We start from the raw sequence: 22,960 nt of genomic DNA on the forward strand, positions 1-22,960 counted from the left end.
CTTTTTGTGTGTGTGTGTTAGTGTGTGAAATTGTGTTTGTGTGCATCACGCGTGAGGAGGCGGTGTTAGAGAGAAAGCAAAACGATAAATATTCTGGTGTTAGTGGTTGCAATTTGGGATTTTAATTGATTGTTTATTGAATACAATGTGCAATTTATTGTCATTGAATAAAGAAGACAACAAAGGTTGTCTATTAGTACATTTTTTCTACACCTGACAATTTTATCTTTAAGCCAAAGTTTCAGAAAGTAACACTAATTTAGCCCTGTCATGCACTTTGCTCAGCTACAAGTGCCTAGGAGGAGGGGGAACAAAAGCAAAGAGTGATGCTTGGGATTTCTTATGGGGAGCTGTTTCTCATAATTGGAGCTACTGCTACTCTAATTGGTACGCTATTGGCTATTCCTCCTTGTATAGATTTCGATCTTTGCATCTCTTTGGATGATTACCTACGTATAATTGATGTAGATTCTAAATGCGATGAAACAATGTAGTAAGTTGTATTGTTTGCTATCACGACAAAGTGTGTTGTGTTTTGCAGTTTTTCCGTTTTTGCTTGGGTGGCTCCAAGGATGATCCTTTGGAAATGATACTTTCTGTCTCTTGCTCTGGCATATGTGCACATGTAATAGAGTCAACGTTGAATTGAGGTTTATGTGTTGACGTTCATAGTTGTAGTTCAGGCCCAAAGGATTTGCCAATAATTGCAAGAACCACGGGGAGGTTAGCTGGAAGGGCAATTGGATATGTCCAAGTGGCTCGTGGCCAATTCGATAGTGTTATGCAGCAATCTCAGGCTCGTTAGGTCTCTCTCTCTCTCTCTCTCTCTCTCTCTACACACACACATGCCCATAGATATATGTCTCTGTATGTTTGTGTCTGTTTGTATAGAAAGCACATGTATGGCATGGTTGTTGACTGAGATTCACTAGTTAGACAATTGAAATGTAAAGTGCACTTTGTATTTCAATGATGTTTGTAGATGAGCTGTACTAAGTTTGTGTTTTATAGGTGCATAAAGAATTACAAGACACTATTTCCCAACTGGAAGCCATTCGTTATGAGATTCGAACTATATCTTTCATGAATCCTGGTCCATTAACACGGAGCCTTGTGGAAAATGGTGTGCATACATCTCCTACCAATGGTATAAATCTGCTTACAACTCTTGTTCTTGAATAGCCAAAATCTTCTTTTTTCAGGTTTTCACCTCAACCCCCCTTCCCCGCAGTGGCGGAGATAGAAAAAAATTTTAGTGAGAGCAAAAATAACACTAAAATTTTTTATCTACTCTTTTTCTAATTTTTTAAGCAAAAAAAAAAAATATAAATTCACCAACAAGTACAAATGATATGTATATTCCATGAAAAACATAAAAAGACAAACTCAAAATTATTAATGTAATAATAATTTTATTTCAAAAACAAACTAAACTATTTACAATTATTCACGACGAGTTTTCATATTTTGACAATGGTTTACAACTTTCTCATTTTCAACTTCACGAAGTATATTTTTCTCAATATATGTAACTAAACAATCATTCATCCAAGTGTCTCCCATTCTATTTCGTAACCGATTCTTCACTATATTCATAGCTGAAAAAGCCCTTTCTACTATAGTTGTAGCAACAGGCAAAATCAAAGCCAACTTTAAGAGCGTATAAGCCAATGGATACACAATATCTCTCTTAGTTTCCACCAACCTTTGAGTTAGATCAGAGATTTTTCTTAAATCGAGAAATTCCTTAGCTGATTTCAAGTCATTAATATGAGTATCCAATTCAGTGTCAAGTGCAAGAATATCCAACTTAGAAAACTCACAAGGATAATGTTCAGCAAGATGAATCAACTTTTTCTTATCAAATGCTGCAAAGGAATCACTTGGGCTCAAGCTTGCCATACAAAGAAGCAACTCCATATTGATTTCATTGAAACGATTGTTGAGTTCTTGGAGTTGTAAATCTATCACAGCACAAAATAGTTCAACTCAATAGTGGTGAAGGTTTGTAATTTGCTGAACTTTTCTTCGAGATCTCCCACTAGTAATGAACATTTCATCCATTTTCGGAATGATAATCTCATGTTTTCACAAAACAAACAAACTTCATCAAGTAAAAAATCCCATCAATCTTCCCTAGTAGCTTGTAATTGTTGCTTGGAAACTTTGACCAGACCCATAGCATTCACAATATCTTGATCCTTCCTTTGTAATGCTTCAGATAGTGCATTCGTTATTCCCATGATTTTCTTCATCAAGTGTAAAATAAATGCAAATTCAAAATATTGCAAAGAATTAATAAGTGCATATGCTTGACCTCTTTGCTCCACCAGACCATCATTTTCAATTATCAAAAGAACATCTATTACAGAATCATACATAAGAACCAACTTTAACAACGAGCCAAAATGAACCCCAACATGTATCACAAGCTCTTTGAAGGCTAGTTTCTTGATTTAAACCCCGACCACTCACAAGATCTCCAGTCATTAGATCATCAACGACTTTCTCAAGGCGTTGTTCTCTAAGAATTTCTTGTCTTTTAGATGAACCTTCAAGAACATGCACTAAGGTAGACAATGTATTATACATAGAAGAGACTTGGACATGTTTCTTTGCAACCCCTACAAATGACAATTGCAGCTGATGTGCAAACCAATGAATATAATATGCAGAACCATTTTCCTTCATGATCAAAGTTTTTAAACCATTATATTCACCTCGCATGTTACTAGCACCATCATAACCTTGACCACAGATTTGTGATATGCTCAAACCATGTTTTGAAAATAAAACATCAATTGCTTTTTTAAGTGAAAGAGTAGTAGTATCTCTTACATGTAAAATGCCAAGAAAACGCTCAATCACATATCCATGTGAATCCACGTAACGAATAACAACTGCTAATTGGTCCTTTGTTGATGCATCACGAGATTCATCACATAAAATAGCAAACAATCCATGTCCAATGTCATTTACAATAATGCTTGTAGTCTCACTTGCCAAAGCATTTGAAATATCCTTTTGAATATCTGGAGCAATGAGTTTGAGATTTTTAGGGGCATTTTCAAGAACAACCTTTTTTATATCATCATTATGATCCGCAAAGAAGTGCAAAAGTTCAAGAAAATTTCTCTGATTTTTAGAGATATTAGATTCATCATGACCACGAAAAGCCAAATCTTGGTGTAGGAGAAATCTAGCACAATCTATTGAGGCTAATAAACGAGTCCGATACTCAGCCTTCATTTTCTCTGATTGCTTAAAAAATGCCACTTCGATGTGCTGATTTTGATTTAATAAACTTTGGCATTTACTTCAACTCAGATTGTGTGCGCTATTAGGACCACCAACATGAACATCAAATCTATCCCTTTTTTTTTCAATTTGTGAATCTTTCCTTAATGAAACTATCACCACCAGATTGTTCCCCACATCTGGTCTATATAGATAACAGCTTAAGCAATAAGCGGCATCTTTTTCAATACTATATTCTAACCAATTCTTGTAATCATCAAACCAACCCCGAACAAATCGACGCATCTTTTTTCCTATCTTTCTTTGTGGAAAAACATGCTCATGAGGTTGACATGGTCCCTTTGCCAAGTAATATCTCCGAATTTCATCTTGAAGGTTTGGATGATAATCCCCAATTTTTTTTCTTTAGGCTGGATTCGCAGGTAATTCATCTAAGTTAATCCCCAAGTAACTTCTTTTATTGTCATTTTTTGCACTTTCATTATCCTTGACTTCTTCTTTATTAGATGACTCTTTTTCCATTGATTTCCTCTTGAAATATCTCTCCATAGCTAAAGAAATTAAAATCAATATATAAGATACTAATCCAATTAAAATATTAAATGTACAATAAAATCTATCCAAGAACTATTTTACAAGTTAAAGTTATTTATTAAATGACTTATTTATTCATTATTATATCAAATCATTAATCACAACATATGAACCTAATCAAGTTAATTAGACAAAAGGATCCATACAAGAATAATTTAAAAGTTAAAATATATGTCAAATGGCCCTCTATTCATCATTACATTAACTCCAATATAAGAAACTAATCAAGGAAAATAAAAATAAATTAAAAATCCATAAAATCACCATTTCACAAGTTAAAATATTTATCAAATAACCCATTTATTAGTTATTACATTAACTAATCAATTTTTAAATTTCTTTGAAACAGTAATAGTCTCATGCTCTAGAAATATATTTGCAAACAAATTTAAAATAATAATAATAATAAGTAATTGTTTAGAACCTGATTTTGATGGTCTCCTAAAGTTGGTGAAAAGAGCTGCAAAATGTAGCAGACCCAGGTCCCAGAAGATCAATTGATTCTGGTGCAATCTCTAAATCGGATGAAGTGATCAAGAGAAAGAGTAACAAGCTTTGGTTGTGGAAGAAAAAATGGCTCTCGTATGTTGGGGAGTGGGGACAACCGAGAGCCAGATGAGGTAAGGAAAATTGGGGAGTGGGGACAAAGGCAGTAAATGATAATTGGATGAAGTGATAAAAAGAAAGAGTAGTTGGCTTGGGTATGGAAGAAGAGGAGCCGGTTGTGAAGGGAAATGGGGGACCACAGGAGTAAAGGGAACTTGGGGAGTGGGGACCAAAAGGAATGACTGATATAATTGGTACTTGGCCTTGTTGGGGGGAAAATGGGGACCAAAGGAGGAAAGTGAATGATATAAATTTTGTGTTCTTTCACATTTTTTCTAAAAAAAATTCTGGGAGCATCTTTAAAATTATGTCAAAATTATAGAAGTATTATAGGAATTTAAGGGCCTCCACTGCCCCCCTCTTAAATCTGCCCCCGCTTTCCCGTAACATTTTTTTTGGTTGGCTTAGATGAAACTGGGCTGCAATAAGCAGATAAAGAGAGCATTTTAGCAATCCCCGCTGCTAAGGTTCATCATGTTGCTTAAAATCTATTTCCTATAACATTACACTATTAGCAGTGAGTTTTATCAGCAGCGGGTAAACTTTATCTTTTCCAGGATTATGCTTCACGAGCCTCAGCCTCATCTGACATGCACAGCCAAGCTACATCTTATGCAAAGTTGGCTGAATCTAAGTCATTGAACCCTGCTTCTGTGAATAATGAAGTTCTTAATGAGCTAACAGATAAATCTGGTCTTACCATCCTACCTGTATCAGCTGAAAGTGCAGGATTGTTACCAAATCGAAAAGGTGTGAGGTGTGTTCCAGTTTTGATTTTTCTGATTTCTGTCTTTCTTCTTACTGGTCTTTAATTGTGCTTCTATTTATCATCTAGCTTTTTCAGTCTCCTTTTTGCATTTTGGGTGATTTAGAGGGTATTTTCTAATACTGACCAATTATCTGGAATAGGCAGTTAAATATCTTTATGTTTGAGGATGCTCTAAAAGGTAATTTAGATTTGTATAGCCTTATTTGTTGGTGGCACTAGATTAAACTTTTATGTCCTTGGTGAAGTTAATACATGAACAAGTATTACTAGTTTGTATCAGGTGTTGCCTGGAATGATCTAGTAGAAGCTGAGGAGATAGCTTAGCTACTGTATGGGCATTGCATTCTATGAAATTTGCTTTTTTTCTTTTTAGCATGTCATTTTAGAATATGTTGCTTCATTTCATCTTGGAAATCAAGACTCTTCCTGAACATTAGGCAAGGATTAATATGGTTAGGAGGAAGATGTAGGCCCACCAGAGATGGAAGCATCTGCCTTGCTAGTTAGGACAGTTTGGAGGCAGTTGGCAAGGCGACGTCACCATTACAATAAATTGTTAGTTTCTTTGGTAGAGACTGGGAGCTAGAGCAATAAATCAGCTAGAATAAATGCACTCTCCAATCTTGCAGGCTGTTGGAGACTGCCTGGTGTAATGCACGATTGGTCTCTTTTACTTTCTTCCACAACATTAGGCCACCATCTACTGCATCTGTTGATTATAAAGTTTGGAATATTATAATTTGTTTCTCTTACATGTTGAAAGTAAATGTTGGGCCATTGAAAGTGCTCGTGATATAGCCTTGCTGATATATGAACCTGATAGTTTTAGGTTATTGATGAATTTGCTATGACTAATTATGCCACAAAACACTTATTATTGATAGTGATATCAGATACGGTGATGGGATCTGACATAGTTTTGGAAGCAGTCTTGGAGGCAGAGGTGGCTCATAATACAAAAGACTTCTTTTCACAACCTCAAAATCTAGAAAAACTTGAATGAGAAGGTATTATGCTCTTTTCCTGATTAAATAGTTTGCATGTTTCAATTTTTGCAAACTATAGGATGTGCCATTGGAGTATTATCAGTTAAAGAAGAATTACAAATGTTCTGACAAATAGAGAGAATAGACTGTTATTATTAAGATCATTGTTTTTATTGCTATTGTTTTTTGGTAGTTATTAATAGAAAGTTGTGACCTGTTGTTTCTTTTTAGTGTCTTTTCTGTAGTTTTTTTTACCCATGTCCTTTTTTTTCATTGAACTTGGAAAGAAGGTATCTTCGATCCGTAATGTGGCTGGTTCTGACTTTGACTCCGGGCTGTTTGACAGGCTTGGCATATCCCAGATTTGAACAAGTTGTTGTACAACAATCCAGCCAGCAAACTAGCTAAGAGGATTAAACTCGGTATTAGTTGCAATTAACCACATCAACTTTATGCTCCGTCAAAACACAGCTGCCTGCGGTAAAATGGGATTTAAGAATCTCTATTGTGCTGTTCTACCTTCACTTCTTGCAAATGCATGCAACATCATTTCAAAAGGGGGTGGATGATGATTTAACCCTGATTTAAGAATCTCTGGTCCGTTTACTGTACTGCCACCTTACTATTAGATTGTGAATATCAGTGATGCCTTATGCAGATCTGACTTGGTGAATGTTGAGAGGTAGACAAGAAAAAGATCACCATACCGATAGAGGTAGACACAGATATGAGAATAGTGGAAGAGGGATCATCGGATTCGGCACAAAGCATGATGATGGAGAAGTGTGTAAGATGCATCGATTTAAGTTTAGGTAAGTTGCAGTGGCTGGTGGGCGAAGTTCATTTCTGCAAGGATTATGATGGCTTGAATAAGCTGAGGGTGGAGTTAGGACTTGTAAGAACGTTTCTTCTGTGTGGACAGTATTCTTATTCGGGCCTTGAAGACTCTATTGATCAAGATGGGCAGCGTTTTTGTTTTTGCTCTCTTCTACTTGAGGATCGATTGCCCCCTGCTCGAGAGGTCTCTTGTTTTCGAGAAGTTGTGCCCAAATTTAGGCAAGTTATCAGAAGTAAATACATGCAGATGTTGAATGCCATGATGTACAATTTGCAACCTGACAGCAAATTGGACTGGGGGATGCCTCGATGGTATTCTTATGTGCTGGGTCGCATAGTGGATCAGGATTGTTCTTGTAGTTCTGAATTCCTGTATTTCTTCTCCTCCTTGCTAACGAATCTCGATGATATTCTCTTCAGGGGCAAAGCCTGTAATCGAAGATTTGCCATACTCTTGGAGCCCCTTCACGAGAAGCTACTGCTCTTGAATAGTGTCTTACAAGGAGAAATACCGAACAATATCAAATATAAGTAGCACTGTGGAGTTGTGGCTGCATATACAGCTTATCTCTACTTCATTTGTTGGTTTTTCAGAGATGATAATGAAGTGTCTGATCGGATTAAATCAAACATTTCCATATCATTAGAGAAGATTACTGCTTTTGCTGACCAAGCCCGTTTGGCTTATTCTGGTGTCTGGGTATCTGGATCGTTATCAAAATACATTGATTTAATCCTAGATTGCTACAAAGATGATTGTGGTTTGAATGAACTGAAGATAGAGCTAAGACTAGCTAAAACATTTATTCTGTATCAAATTGGATTTCAGTGTGATGGGGCTAGATATTTTGCACTGATTATTGATGAAAAGGCGAAGCAGTTTTACTCTCTTCTTCATCGATTAGATGATTGATTAGCCCGAGCAGCATTTGGTTTTCAACAATTTTTGAGGCAAGCAATCCGTAAATGGTATGGCAAACTGTCAGATATATATTTGTCTTATCTAGAACTGGATTTCCATTTGGATTTGTATTCTTCTTTGGCCCATTCTTTTTTTGGAAGATAATTTCATAAAATTCTTCCAATCTTTGCTAGGGAATCTTGCAGATATTGTCGTCTAGGGTGAATCGTGTGATTCAAGACTTGAAAAACTGTTAACACCCCTTCAAGAGAAGCTAATATTCTTTAAGAATCTCATTCTCTTTGTCAGCTTGCATGGCAAAGGCCAGCTAAAACTTATGATGTACTGTAACATTCTGGTATCATCTGCAGTAGGTCTCTATTATAAATGTTGGTTCTTCAGAGAAGATAATAAAGTCCTTGATGAAACGAGCTCACAGATATCTAAATTAATCGAGAAGCTCGAGTCTATTGTTTACCAAGTCCGCAACATCTTGGAATATGGATCTTCATCGCTTCTTGTGTCTACTAAGATGCATATGATTGTAGCAGTGGAATTTGTAGATTCTTTCCTAAGTAATCTTTGGGAGTTACTACAACATTGTCCTACTAGGCTCTTGGAATCTCTGCAGTATCAAATGTGAATACTCTATGATGGACTGCAATGTACTATTTGATTAAATTGACTGTTCAAATATTGAGGATGGATATATTTCAAATTTTTCCAGATGTTTACACTTGCATCTCAAGCATGTGTGGAACTTATATGATGGAATATAAATTTACCTTATTGAGTTATATGTAAAAGACATGTTTCATCTGGAAAATGGGAATACAGAATCTAATACAATCTTGTTTTTGTACCTATTCAGTTAGTCGATTGTGTTGTGTCATGTAACATATTATTTTTTTAACATTTAATTTTATCCTCCCACCTGTCTCCACATCCTTCTCACCTTCCATTGTCAAGTTCAGAATTTGAACTTTGAACTTGACAGAGAAGAGAACTCTGAGAGTGTTAAACATTTCACTAGTCACTAGGCAAACCCCTGTGGTGACAAAATGTTGCAGGTGTGATGGTATGTGCTGTGCTTTGCTATGCATTTAGCTTGTACCCTAACTGTTCCACAAATTAACTGCTGAGTTGATGGCATGTTGAGGGTGTGCCAGGAAAGGTTGTCGAGAGTGGGAGTAAAATTTGACAGATTGTGGCCCAAACTAGTAACCTGATCAGGAATGTCTGTCAAAATTCAGAACTGTCCTCTGGTCCTGGAACTCTTATCATTACACAAAACTACCTTTTAAGGTTTCTTCTTGGGTAATTACTTTTTTAAGTACTTTTCAGAGTTTCTTCTAGGGGATTACCATTAAGTGTTTTTTAGAGTTTCAATAATCGAAACTATCTTTCTTTTGCATCTAAGCAATACCACATGTAGCATATCTAGCCCCACGAAATATCTTTTTTTGTTTTTCCTTATTTACGAACCATTTAATGTTTCTTTTAGCACCAAATTTTATCAGTAGGGTTCAAACTATGTCTTTCCGAGGATTATATTTCACGAACCTCACCCTCATCTGACATGCATAGCCAAGCTACTGCTTATACAAGGTTGGTTGAATCTAAGTCATTGAACCCTGCTTCTGTGAATAATGAAGTTCTGAATGAGCTAACGAACGAATTTGGTCTTACCATCCTACCAGCATCAGCTGAAAGTGCAGGATTGTTGCCAAATGGAAAATGTGTGAGCCGTTTTCTTGTTTTGGTTTTTACCAGTTTCTGTCTTTCTTCTTGCTCTTTATTTTCTAAATGTGCTTCGATTTTTCATTTAGACTTTTCAGTCTTTCTTTTGTTTTTTGTGTGATTTAGAGGGTAATTTCCAGTACTGACCTATTATCTGGAATAGCAAATTAAATAACTTTATGTTTGAGGATGCTCTAAAGGGTTACTTAGATTTGTATCTTACCTTATCTGTTGGTGGCACTAAAATAAACTTTCATTTCCTCGGTGAAGTTAAGATATGAACAAGTATTACTAGTTTTTATTAGGTGTTGGTTGCCTAAATGATATAGTAGAAGCTGAGGATCCTAGATAGGTATTGCATTTTATGAAATTTGCTTGTTTTCTTTTGAGCATGTCATTTTAGAATATGCTGCTTCACTTGATCTTGGAAATCAAGTCTCATCCTGATAAAGATTAGGCAAGGATTCATGAGGTTGGGAGGGAGAAGTGCACACACCATAGGTGGACGCAACTGGCCTTGCTAGTTAGTACAAATGGAAGGCAGTTGGCAAGAGGATGTCGTCTTTCTTTAGCAAAGACTGGGAGATAGAGGACAAAACCAGCTAGCATAAACAATCATGGACTCTCCAACGTTGCAGGCTATCGGATATGCATCATTGGTCTCTTTTAGTTTCTTCCACAACGTTAGGCCACCATCTACTGCATCTGTTGATTACTAAAGTTTGGAATATTATATTGTGTTTCTCTTACATGTTGAAAGTAAATGTTGGGCCGTTGAAAGTGCTTGTGATACAGCCTTGTGGTATATGAACCTGATAGTTTTAGGTTATTGATGAATCTGCTATGACTAATTATGCCACAAAGCACTTATTGCTGATAGTGATATCAGATACAGTGATGGGATCTGATGTAGTTTTGGAGGCAGTCTTGGAGGCAGAGGTGGCTCGTAATGTAAAAAACTTCTTTTCACAACCTCAAAATCTAGAAAAACTTGAATGAGAAGGTATTATTCTCTTATTCTGATTAAATAGTTTGCATGTTTCGATTTTTACAAACTATAGGATGTGCCATTGGAGTATTATCAGTTTAAAGAAGAATTACAAATATTCTGACAAATAGAGAGAATAGACCGTTATTATTAAGATCATTGTTTTTATTAGTACTATTATTTTTGGAAGTCATTAATAGAAAGTTGTGACCTGTTGTTTCTTTTTAGTGTCTTTTCTGTAGTTGTTTTACCTCTGTCCTTTCTTTTTCATTGATCTTGGAAAGAAGGTATTTTCGATCCGTAATGTGGCTGGTTCTGGCTTTGATTCCAGATTGTTTGACAGGCTTGGCATATCCCAGATTTGAACATGTTTTTGTACGACAATCCAGCCAGCAAACTAGCTAAGAGGATTAAGCTCGGTATTTGTTGCAACTAACCACATCAACTTTATGCTCCGTCAAAGCAAAGCTGCCTGCGGTAAAACGGGATTTAAGAATCTCTGTTGTGTTGTTCTACCTTCACTTCTTGCAAACGCCTGCAACATCATTACAAAAGGGGATGGATGATGATTTAATCCTGATTTAAGAATCTCTGGTCTGTTTACTATACTGCCATCTTACTATTAGATTGTGAATATCAGTGATGCCTTATGCTGTACTCCTACTTTTTAACTTATTCAGATTCCGAAGGTTTTCATACGAAAAAAGAGAAAATGAAAAAGCACAGAGTTGATCTAGATATGTTTGTTTCTAGTAACTCATTGGAAATTATTCCAATATGGAATTGTAGCCAGCTAGAACCATGACAAATAAAAATAAGAAGTGTTTCGCTCTATTCTCATGACTCATGAGTGGGCTTTTCTTGTCGTATTTCATTCCAAATCTTACTATATTTCATAAGAAAAATGCAATATAGTTCTCTTCCAAAAATAAAAACTTAACAGCAATATTACACAATTACCCTCAACGATATCAACTAGTCATTCAAATTTGGTGCTAGCCTTAATATGTTATGGGAGGGTTAATGTTGGAAAGCAAAAACTAATTTTTACAATAATTAATAAAGTAAAAATATTTCTTCAATTTCCTTTCACGATATGGCTTCAAATTTTTGAGTTTAACTTGTTTTACAATATGGCTTCCCTTGCCCCCCCTCTTTTTGTTTAACTTTGTTTGGAATTCGTTTTCTTTTAGAATACTAAATTTTAGAAGACAGTAATTGCATCAACACAAATATCCATAAATATCCCTCGTTCAATTCTTATTTGAAATTTAAGGCACGTTTCATTATTTAATTATATAAGAGTATTACCGGAAAGCAAAAACTAAATCACTAAAACACCAAATCACATTGGCACTTTTATATACATAGATTTGTCCTAATGTGCAGAGAGAATGTGAAGGCAATAAATAGTAATTATTTCTCAGGTAGAAAATTTAGCATCACTGAAACATGTAGGTGGACAAATTTTGCACCTTCATCTCATTTTGAATTGATGTCAACCAACACAAAGATCATAAAAAATTGATTTTGCAACAAGTAATCATATTGCACGAAGTATTTTCATTTCTTTCTCTCCATTAATTACCTTGGTGAATCTACAAAAAAAATTACTTCTAAAATATTGAAACTGATAAATGTAGGTTACATAATGCTCTTGCCTGCTAGTTTTGACACATTTTTTATCAACCAAAAAAAAACCAAACTCTCATATTGCCTTATTTTGATCAGTAGGAGAAGGTAGCGTGATTGGTCTTCCAAAGTTTTAAGTTAATCCTCCGGTTTGGAACTTGTCTTACAAGATGAAATTTTTTCTTGGATCAGGATCCTTTTCTTGAAATCTTTTCATCTTATAAGAGGGAAAAAAAAGACACGGGATCTTTGTGTTTTTTGTTTCTCAATTGCATGTTAGGAAAGCAATTCTTTCCTGAAAAATTTCTACGTTTTCGTAAACACATTTCTTAATCACATTTTTATCTCACATATATTAAATCGTTATTGTATATTTTCTACAAAATACTAAAAAATAGCAATCTAAATGGGACTAAGAAGATCACAGATGTTGTAAATAATACTCAGTGGATAGTGGACATGCTTCCGATTTCTGAAAATCTCAAGCATTTAACTTGTATCTCTTATTTTGAAAATTGTGTCTGTGATACACTACTAGTGTCCTAAAAAGATTCGTGCGTAAAAAATTTACTTAAAATGATTAATTTATGGATATCTTATTCTGGTTTAAGATGAAAAAAACCAAAATTAAAATACCCATCAGGCTAGTTCTTTCTAGATTCATAAATGCAACATCGGTGAAGTTTACATAAGCAAAAATTTGGCCGTTGACTTAAAGGCCACTCGGTGTTGGAAAGAAAAGTAAAAGTGGGGGAGGCAGACGCAGATCTGACTTGGTGAATGTTGAGAGGTAGAGAAGAAAAAGATCACTATACCAGTAGAGGTAGACACAGATCTGGAGAATAGTGGAAAAGAGATCATCGGATTCGGCGCAAAGCAGCGGATGGAGAAGCGCATAAGATGCATTGATTTAATCTTAGGTAAACTGCAATGGCTGATGGGCGAAGGTGATTTCTGCAAGGATTATGATGGCTTGAATAAGCTGAGGGTGGAGTTAGGACTTGTAAGAACATTTCTTCTGCGTACATGGTATTCTCCTTCAGACATTGAAGGCTCTGTTGATCAAGATGGGCAGCGTTTTTACTCTCTTCTAGGATCGATTGCCCCCTGCTGGAGAGGTCTCTAGTTTTCGAGAAGTTGTGCACAGTTTTAGGGACCAAATAAGAGATGAATACAGATGGATGTTGGAAGGCATGCTGCATTATTTGCGACATAACTGGAAGCAGGGGCGTTATTGGACACCTCGATGGTATTCTGATTTGTGGGATGGCTTAGTGGATCAGGATTGTTTTTAGGGTTCTGAATTCCTATTTTTCTTCTCCTTCTTGCTAACGAATCTTGATGATATTCTCTTTAGGGTCGAAGCCTATAATCCAAGATTTGCCACACTCTTGGAGTCCCTCCACGAGAAGCTATTGTTCTTGAATGGAGAAATCCCGGACAATATCGAATATAAGAAGCATTGTGGAGTTGTGGTTGTATATACAGCTTATCAATGCTTCATTTGTTGGTTTTTCAGACATCATAATGAAGTGTCTGATTGGTTTTACTCAACAGACGTTTCCATATCACTAGAGAAGATTGCTGCTTCTGTTGACCAAGCCCGTTTGGCTTATTCTGGTTTCTGGGTATCTGGATCGTTATCAAAATACATTGATTTAATCCTAGATTGCTACAAGGATGATTGTGGTTTGAATGAGCTGAAGATAGAGCTAAGTCTAGCTAAAATATTTATTTTGTCTCAAGTATTTCAGTGTGATGGGGCTAGATATTTTGCACGGATTATTGCTGAAAAGGCGAAGCAGTTTTACTCTCTTCTTCGTCGATTAGATGATGGATTAGCCCAAGCAGCATCTGATTTTCAACAATTTCTGAGGCAAGAAAATAGTAGATCGTATGGCAGGATTTCAAATAAGTTTATGTCTTATCTAGAACTGGATTTCCATTTGGATTTGTGTTCTTCTTTGGCTCGTTCTTTATGGGGAAGATAATTTCATAGAATTCTTCCAATCTTTGCTAGAGAATCTTGTGGATATTGTCGTCTGGGGTGAAACCTGTGATTGAAGAGTTGAAACACTGCTAACACCCCTTCAAGAGAAGCTAGTATTCTTTAAGAATCTCATTCTCTTTGCCAGGTTGCACGGCAAAAATCAGCTGGCACTTATGAAGTACCGAAACATTCTAGTACCATCAGCAGCAGGTCTTTGTTATAAAGAAGATAATATAGTCCTTGATGAAACAAGCTCACAGATATCTAAATTAATCGAGAAGTTCGAGTCTGTTGTTTACCAAGTCCGCAACATCTTGGAATGTGGATCATCATCGCTCACTGTGTCTACGAAGATGCATATGATTATAGTTGGGGAATTTGTAGACTCTCTCCTAAGTAATCTTTTGGAGCTACTACAACATTGTCCTACTAGATTTTTGGAATCTCTGCAGCATCAAATGCGGATACTCTATGATGGACTGCAATTTTTGAGAAATATTCTCACGAAGCAACAAGAAAAGTATGATGGGCTACCTGGAAAAATCAAGCGTATTATTGGAGCTGTGGTCAATGATGCTGGGGTTGTAATTTTCTCACTTCCTCAATATAATATCCCAAAAGCTTTGGCCAAGGAAATAGATATTAAGCTCTTTTATTTGTTGGGGAATATAAACACTATCAAGGCAACCTTTGACGAAAGTTATCCTGTAGTGCCAAGGTTCAACTTCCCTACCACTAATGCTCTAGGGATTATCGGTCACCTTCTAGATAAATTGAAGGAACTAGCAAGTTGTAAAGTTGATCCAATATCTTCTTTTGCAAAGGACAGATTTGACTTCTTAAGATCACACTTAGAAAAGAATGTGGAGCATCCAACAAGGTGTCCTGAGCTTCAACCTCGAAACATGCAAGATCTTTCATTCCTAAGGTCATTCTTGGAAAATAATTTGAAGCAGCACAAACAGAATGAAAAGCTCCAACTTCAAGCAACGCAAGATGATCTAGTATTCTTAAGATCATTTTTGGAAAGAAATAGGAAGCATCCCAACTACCATGAAGGAGCTCGAAACTCTTTGGAGTCATGTTGTGAAAGTGGCATACAAGGCAGAGTTTGTACTCGTTAATAGTTGGAGATGTATCATTTTATTCTCTATTGTTACTTGATAATGTCAGAGAAGAAATTGTTAACTTTGCCCAGAATGCAATCGAGATGTCAAAAGGTAATATCTCAACGACATGGAAAAGATGATTATATTGGTGCTCCAAAATTTCTAATTATGTTGTTCGTTATTTGGTTTTGAAAACAACAAACAATAAGTGGACTATTGAAGCACTCTATCAGGTGCCATCAGAGGGTGGTATCTCAACAAACAACAAAGCTGTGGTAGAACTGAAGGATGAGGCGCAAGCAAAAATTGTTCAACTTATAGGAGGATCAATGCATCTGGACATGGTTTCCATTGTGGGTATGCCTGATCCAGGTAAGGCAACTCTAGAACAACAAATCTACGATGTTCCTTCAGTTACATCTCACTTTCACATTCTTGTTTGGTGTTGTGTCTCCCAAACATATTGCAAGAAAATTTTGTTGCTCTAGATTTTGGCTTGCATTGATAAAGAAAGCTCAAGATTCAAAAGAAAAACTCTAATTTAGCTGAAAAAACTCTACAAATGCTTGAAGAAAAAGAAATTCATGCAATTCACCAACAACTTTTAGCATCAAGAACAAATTTAGTAGATTTAATCGTAAGGCAACATTTGAAATTTGTGAGACTAAAAAAAATCCACACATGTTGGGTATGTCAACCAGAAAGTATGAGCTGCTTTCAATTTTCTGAAATATTTTTGGGCTCTAATTATTTCCTAATTACTATTGAATTTCAGTAAAGATCATACTTTTCTTTGCATTCTGGAATCAAGAAAGAAGGCTGAAGGCTACGTTTAAACTAAAATTAAAGTTGAATAATGGGGAAAAAAGAAAATGTCGAACAAGAAAGTCATTGATTAATTAAACATTGACGTGGAAATATTGCAACAAATATTTTGTCCAGTAGGAATTTAGAATAATGGAGGGGTAATTTTGTCCAATAAGGGATAAAGTGAGACCAAAAAAATGTTAGGGGTAAACTGAAAAATGGGGCATGCTTGAAGGAGACTTCTTGTGATTAACCCTATATTTCATATTATTCTATTCCATGATGTTATTTGATAACATTCGATCCTCTGATGTTATTTGATGAAGTCGCAGAAGAAATTAAGAATGTTAAAAGTGAAGTCCAAGAAGCTGCCAAGAGTTTGAGGCATCCGATACCACAAGATAATATCTCAACATGGATCACAATAATGTTAGCTCTCCATTTTTTATTAATTATGTTTCATTCTCTTCCTAATTTTTTTAGAAACAATGAGAAGCAAGACGAGTGTAGCATCCTACCAGGTGTCATCATTGGGTAGTATCTCAACAGTCTATAAAGCTGAGGAGGTGTTGCAGGATGTGGAGCAAGCAGTGATTGATAAACTTATAAAAGGTCTAAAGCAGCTGGACATCATCTCCATTGTGGGCGTAACTGGACTAGGCAAGATATTTTTGGCACAAAGAGTTTACCGTGATCCTAGAGTTACATCTCACTTCCACATTCAAGCATGGAGTTGTATCTCCCAAACATATTGCAAGAAAAATTTGTTGTTTCAGATTTTGGCTTGCATTGATCAGAAAACTCAATTTTCTGAGAAGGATGAATATCAATTGGCTCTTGAACTCTGGCAACGCTTGTTGGGACAAAGGTTTCTCATAGTTTTGGATGATGTTTGGGACGTCGAAGTGTGGAATGCTTTAAAATCTTCATTCCCAGAGAAAAACAATGGAAGCCGAATACTCTTTAACAAGTCGACTTACTAATATTGTTGGCAAACCTTATAATCTTAGGACACTTAATGAATCAGAAAGCTGTGAATTACTATAGAAGAAGCCGGTAGTTATTAGAAAAGGAGGCTATTCTCAAGAACAAAATCTTCTTGGGTGGAAAATAGCAAAAACTTGTACTGGGATGCTTCTATCGATTGCCATTATATCTAGTATCCTTGCAACTCTCGATGAAGCTGGTTGGGAAGAAGTCACAAAAATGATAAGTTTAACTACAATGGTTGGTGCCACAGAACAATGTCACAGGATACTAAAACTGAGTTATAGGCATCTGCCTAACCATTTGAAACGGTGCATTTTTTACTTTGGAGCCTTTCGATTTGTGTTCGGAGGTTGACATGGTTATGGATCGCTAAAGGATTTGTGCAGAAGAGTGAGTCGGAGTGCCTAGAGAAAACAACAGAAGGCTATATAAGGGCTCTAATCAACAGAAGCTTAGTTATGGAGGGGCAACGAAGATACACAGGTGAGATCAAGACCTGTCGCATTCATGATTCGTTGCATGTCTTTTGTGTAAGAAAAGCCAAAAAACAAAATTTTCTACAATTGGTACGAGGATATGATGAGGATCTTACATTTGATGGGTTGTACAACCCATGTCAATTATCTATTCAAGCTCAACCAAGGCATTTCATAAAATCTAAGATAATTTGTCCCCATATACACTCTCTATTATATTCATCTAGAGATATTGAGGTCTGCCAACTCTCGTGCAATTTTCATTTCATTTTTCTCCTGAAACTTCTTAAAGTGCTAGACTTGGAAAATATTAGTCTAGGTTCTGATTTCCCGAGGGAATTATGGTCGCTTGTTCAGCTGAGGTACTTGGCAATTCTAAGTTGGCTGAAGAATGGCATTCCATCCTCACTAGAAAAGCTCTCAAATTTGGAAACTTTTCTTGTGAGAACAAGGGATGATGTTGGTCTTTCTTTGTTGCAAGATACTCTTCTAAAGATGCAAAAATTGAGGCATCTACATGTGTATGGTGCTTTGATTGATATTAGATTGGCCAATGATAACCTTGACAGCTTCTCCATCTTGAATAATTTAGACACTTTTTCAACTATGAAGCTTTATCTAGGGCAACGCATGGAAAAGATGATCAGGAAGTTTCCAAATATCCGTCAACTAAAATGCTGTCTCGTGGAATCAACAAAATTTACTGCAGACAGCAATAAGGTCGTGGTAATGAACTTTTTGAGTCATCTGGAATCACTGAAACTGAATCTAGGTAAAGTGACTATGCATTGTGTTGAACTCCGTCTCCCCTCCAGTCTAAAAAAATTGACCCTAGATGAATTTTCCTGGTGTATAATTCCACAACTAGAAAGCTACCCAATCTTTCAAGTTCTGAGATTAAATCGACAAGCTGATGGGGAAGAGAAACAGGACAGTCAAAACATGGAAGATAGTGAAGAAATTGGAAAATATGGAAAAGAAGGAATTCTTCCCTGAACTCAAGTTCTTGAAATTGAAATCCTTGGAGATAGTTTAGGTGGAAAGGTTTACGACATTGTTTTCCCAGTCTTGAAAAATTAGTTTTGGATGATTGTAAGAAATTGCAAAAGCTACCTTCTTGTTTAGGGGAATCACCTCTTAAATTGATTGAGGTGCATCGATGTCCATACTTGGATAGGAATTCATTTGAAGATATTGAGGAACAACAGAAGGATTATGGAAACATGGATATGAAAATCCTTATCTTAGAAGAAATTGAGGAGTCTTCTTCATGGTCAGATGCAAATTCAGACGGATGGTTGCCAGAAGAAATTGAGGAGTCTTCTTCGTGGTTGGAGATTCAGACCGATGGTCAGGCTAATGATCTCTGTCATAAGTATTAGTGTCTTCTGTATGGTTCTGTTTACATTGATGTCATATTTGTTGTTGTAATGCATAAATAAGTTGCTATGTATTAATAACACAGCAATGTACTATTTGATTAAATTGATTGTTCAAATATTAAGGATGGATATACTTATAATTTATTTCTAGATGTTACACTTGCATCTCAAGTATCTGTGGAACTTATATGATGGAATGTAAACTTACCTTAGTGAGTTATATCTAAATACATGTTCATCTGGAAAATGGGAATACATAATCTGATACAATCTTGTATTTGTGCTTATTTAGTCAGTCAAGTGTGTTGTGTCATATGACAGATTTTATTTTTTAATCTTTAATTTTATCCTCCCACATGTCTCCACACCCTTCTCACCTCCCATTGTCAAGCTCAGAATTCGAACTTTGAACCTGACAGAGGGGAGAACTCTGAGAGTGTTAAACATTTCTTTAATCACTGGGCAAACCCCCGTGGTTACAAATGTTACAGGTGTGATAGTATGTGTTGTGCTCTACTATGCATTTAGCTTGTACCCTAATTGTTCTGCAAATTAATTGCTGGGGTGATAGGGTGTTGAGCGTGTGCCAGGAAAGGTTGTTAGGAGTGGGAGCAAAATTTGACAGATTGAGGCCTAAGCTAGTAACCTGATCAGGAATGTCTATCAAAGTTCAGAACTGTCCTCTGCTCCTGGAACTCTCATCATTACACAAAACTACCTTTTAAAGTTTCTTCTAGGGTAATTACATTTTTAAGTACATTTCGGAGTTTCTTCTAGGGGATTACCATTAAGAGCTTAATCTTGTTTCGATTATTGAGGACTATTTTTTTTTTTTGCATCTAAGCAATACCACACGTAGCATATCTAGCCCCATGAAATATCTTTTTTTTTCCTTATTTACAAACCATTCAATGTTTCTTTTAGCACCAAGTTTTATCAATAGGGTTCAAACTATGTCTTTCCTAGGATTATAATTCACGAACCTCAGCCTTATCTAACATGCATAGCCAAGCTACTGCTTATGCAAGGTTGGCTGAATCTAAGTCATTGAACCCTGCTTCTGTGAATAATGAAGTTCTAAATGAGCTAACGGAAAAATTTGGTCTTACCATATTTTTAGCAAGCAAATCCTAGAGAAGCAGAAGAACTCAGGGAGATTTTGAGAAGGTATGAGAAAGGATCAGGCCAAGTGATTAATCTAGATAAATCTTCTATCTTCTTCAGCAAGAATGTTCCTCAATAACAGCAGAAGGAGATCTACAACAAATTCAACAACATACAGACAGTGACCCAGGAAAGATATCTAGGATTACTTATGGTAATATCTAGATCCAAAAAGCAAGTTTTCAACTTCATCAAGGAAAGCTGTGAAAATAAAATGCAACAATGGAAAAATAAACTATTGAGTGCTACTAGAAAAGAAGTTCTCCTGAAGCAATGTCATGCTTCAAACTGCCAGTTGGATTGTGTAAAGAAATAAGCAAAATGATGGCTAACTATTGGTGTAGAGAGGGAAATAAGAGAAGGAAGATGCACTGGTGCTCCTAGCAAAAACTAGCTTCGAACAAAAGGAATGGGGGCCTAGGTTTCAAAGACTTGCAGAACTTTAACAAAGCTTTACTAGGAAAGCAAATTTGAAGGCTACTAAAAATGCCAAATGCATTGGTTGGTATAGTGATGAAAGCAAAATACTATCCGAGGGAGACAATATTCAATTGCAAGGCCCATAACAATGCATCATAGATCTAGCAAAGCTTAATGGCTGTGAGGAAAGATGTTCAGCGAGGGATTAGGAAGAAAATTGGAAATGGGAGAAGTACAAAAATCTTGGAGGACGGCTGGATACAAGATAACCCCAGGGAAAGCCTGTCTCAGTGAAACCCCAAGATTGCCAAGTACAAAAAGTGGAGGACCTAATCTAGAATTTTAGATGGAAAAAACCCTTAGTGTTTAGATTGCTTAATGCAGAAGAGGTCAAGAAAGTATTGAGAATATCTATAAGCTTGGCAAATAGAAAGGATAGTCACTTTTGAATACATAGTGCATATGGCCAGTACACAGTGGCATCAAGAAACAAAGCACTCAACAAGTAGGGAGGCAATCAAAGGTAGCAAGAACAAGAAGGAAAGGAGACAAGCTTGGGAGAGTAACATCTATGGAAACATTTGTGGAAACTCAATGTAAAGCATAAGTTGAAAATTTTCATCTAAAAGTGCTTGAATGAAGCATTGCCTGTTAATGAAGTAGTATTCAGTAGGACAAAGAAAGGGTCTCCAATATGTGGAAATTCTGTTGAAGACATAGAAACAATGGAGCACCTACTCTTTCACTGCAGAAATGCTAAGGAAGTATGGAAGCTATCACTGGTGAAATGGGACGGAATTGAAGACCAAAGAGGGAACTTCAGCCGATGGTGGAATGTTCTAACAGAAGCCAGAAATAGACCTGAAGGAATGGAACATATAGCATTGATTGTTAACATTCTTTGGCAAATTTGGAAGGCAAGAAATGAGAAAGTTTTACAAGAAAACAGAAGACTACCAATCAAGATAATCCAGAAAGCTCAAGTAGAGTGGCTAGAATTTTAGAAAGCAAATGCAAAAGAGAACAAGATGAGCATGCCAGAAACAACAACAGCTGGGACAATACAAGATGACTGTAGCGATAGCGAGAACCAAAGAGTTGGTATACTTGCAATGAATAGAAATAATCAGTTGATAGCTTAGCGGGCACTTAAGGAGTTTGGTGGAGGGAATAACCTGATGGATAATGTTGTAGCCCTTTAACTTGCCATGGTCAAAGTAAGGGAACAGTCATAGTTATTAAACCCGACCCGGCCCGATGGTCGAACCGATCATTGGATCGGGCTGAGTTTTAAATTAGATCGTTTGAGCAATCAAACCGTTGACTAGTCAACGGATAGGTGGTTCGACCGGATTAAACCGGAAACCCAGCCGATTTTGTCAACGAATCGGGTTTTGTAGAAAAATTTTATTACTTTGCTAGAATTCAAACCTTAGACCTCTGGCCAATGCAACAGCACGCTTACCACCAGGCTACTTCACCATATGTTCATAAAATAACTTACTTATAATATATAAACGTTTTGTCAATTTTATCTTTTTTTTATTTCTCTAAAACAAATTTATTTGGAATCTTTTAATAAAAATTTATGACCCCCAAACTCTACAAGTTATAAAATGGACTTAAAAAATAACATATTACATAATTCATTTTAAAGACAAATATCCCAAATAATGAGTGTGTTTGGGAATAATTATTTTTAATAATTTTTTGCACTTAAAATTCATAAATAAGTTAGATAATTACACTAAACATATATAAAATTTTACACTTGAACTTTGGTGTATTACTAAATAACTTTATATTTTATTGATTCTTATATGAATTAATTATTTTATAGCAAATTAAATTAAATGAGCATTTGCTATGACATTATTTATTACAATTTATATCATATATCTTATATCAAAAATTATGAAATATAATATTTAAATATATTTAGTGACCCACCGGTTCAACCACTCACCCACTAGTTGAACCAGTAACCCGTTGAGCCACCTCGATCGCCGGGTTCCTTCTCGGGTTGGGGTTAATAACTATGGGAACAACAGTGGAAAGGGAATTAAATAGACATCCCACAGAGACAACTGATGAAGATGATAGAAACCAACCAGACTAGAGATATGAGAATGTTTTCCCATCTATAGGATATTAAGGATCTAAAGGATCTAAACTCTATGTGTGTGAGATGCTCATTTGTTCTAGCTAGGAATGATATTAGTGTTAGAACAACAAACCTTTGTGATCATGCATTAAGCATGCCTTTTGAGGATGAGTGGTTACTTTCTCAGTGCTTGTAGGCACATGTATA

The 22,960-nt window shown here is 36.0% G+C and overlaps 1 pseudogene; it reads left to right on the forward strand.

The window, feature by feature from the left end:
• The first annotated feature begins 291 nt into the window (after positions 1–291).
• On the forward strand, positions 292–6,230 carry LOC113770440 (annotated as a pseudogene).
• The last annotated feature ends 16,730 nt before the right edge of the window (positions 6,231–22,960 follow it).

This window comes from Coffea eugenioides, chromosome 1 (genome assembly GCF_003713205.1).
Source record: "Coffea eugenioides isolate CCC68of chromosome 1, Ceug_1.0, whole genome shotgun sequence".
NCBI classification, from domain to species: Eukaryota; Viridiplantae; Streptophyta; class Magnoliopsida; order Gentianales; family Rubiaceae; genus Coffea; species Coffea eugenioides.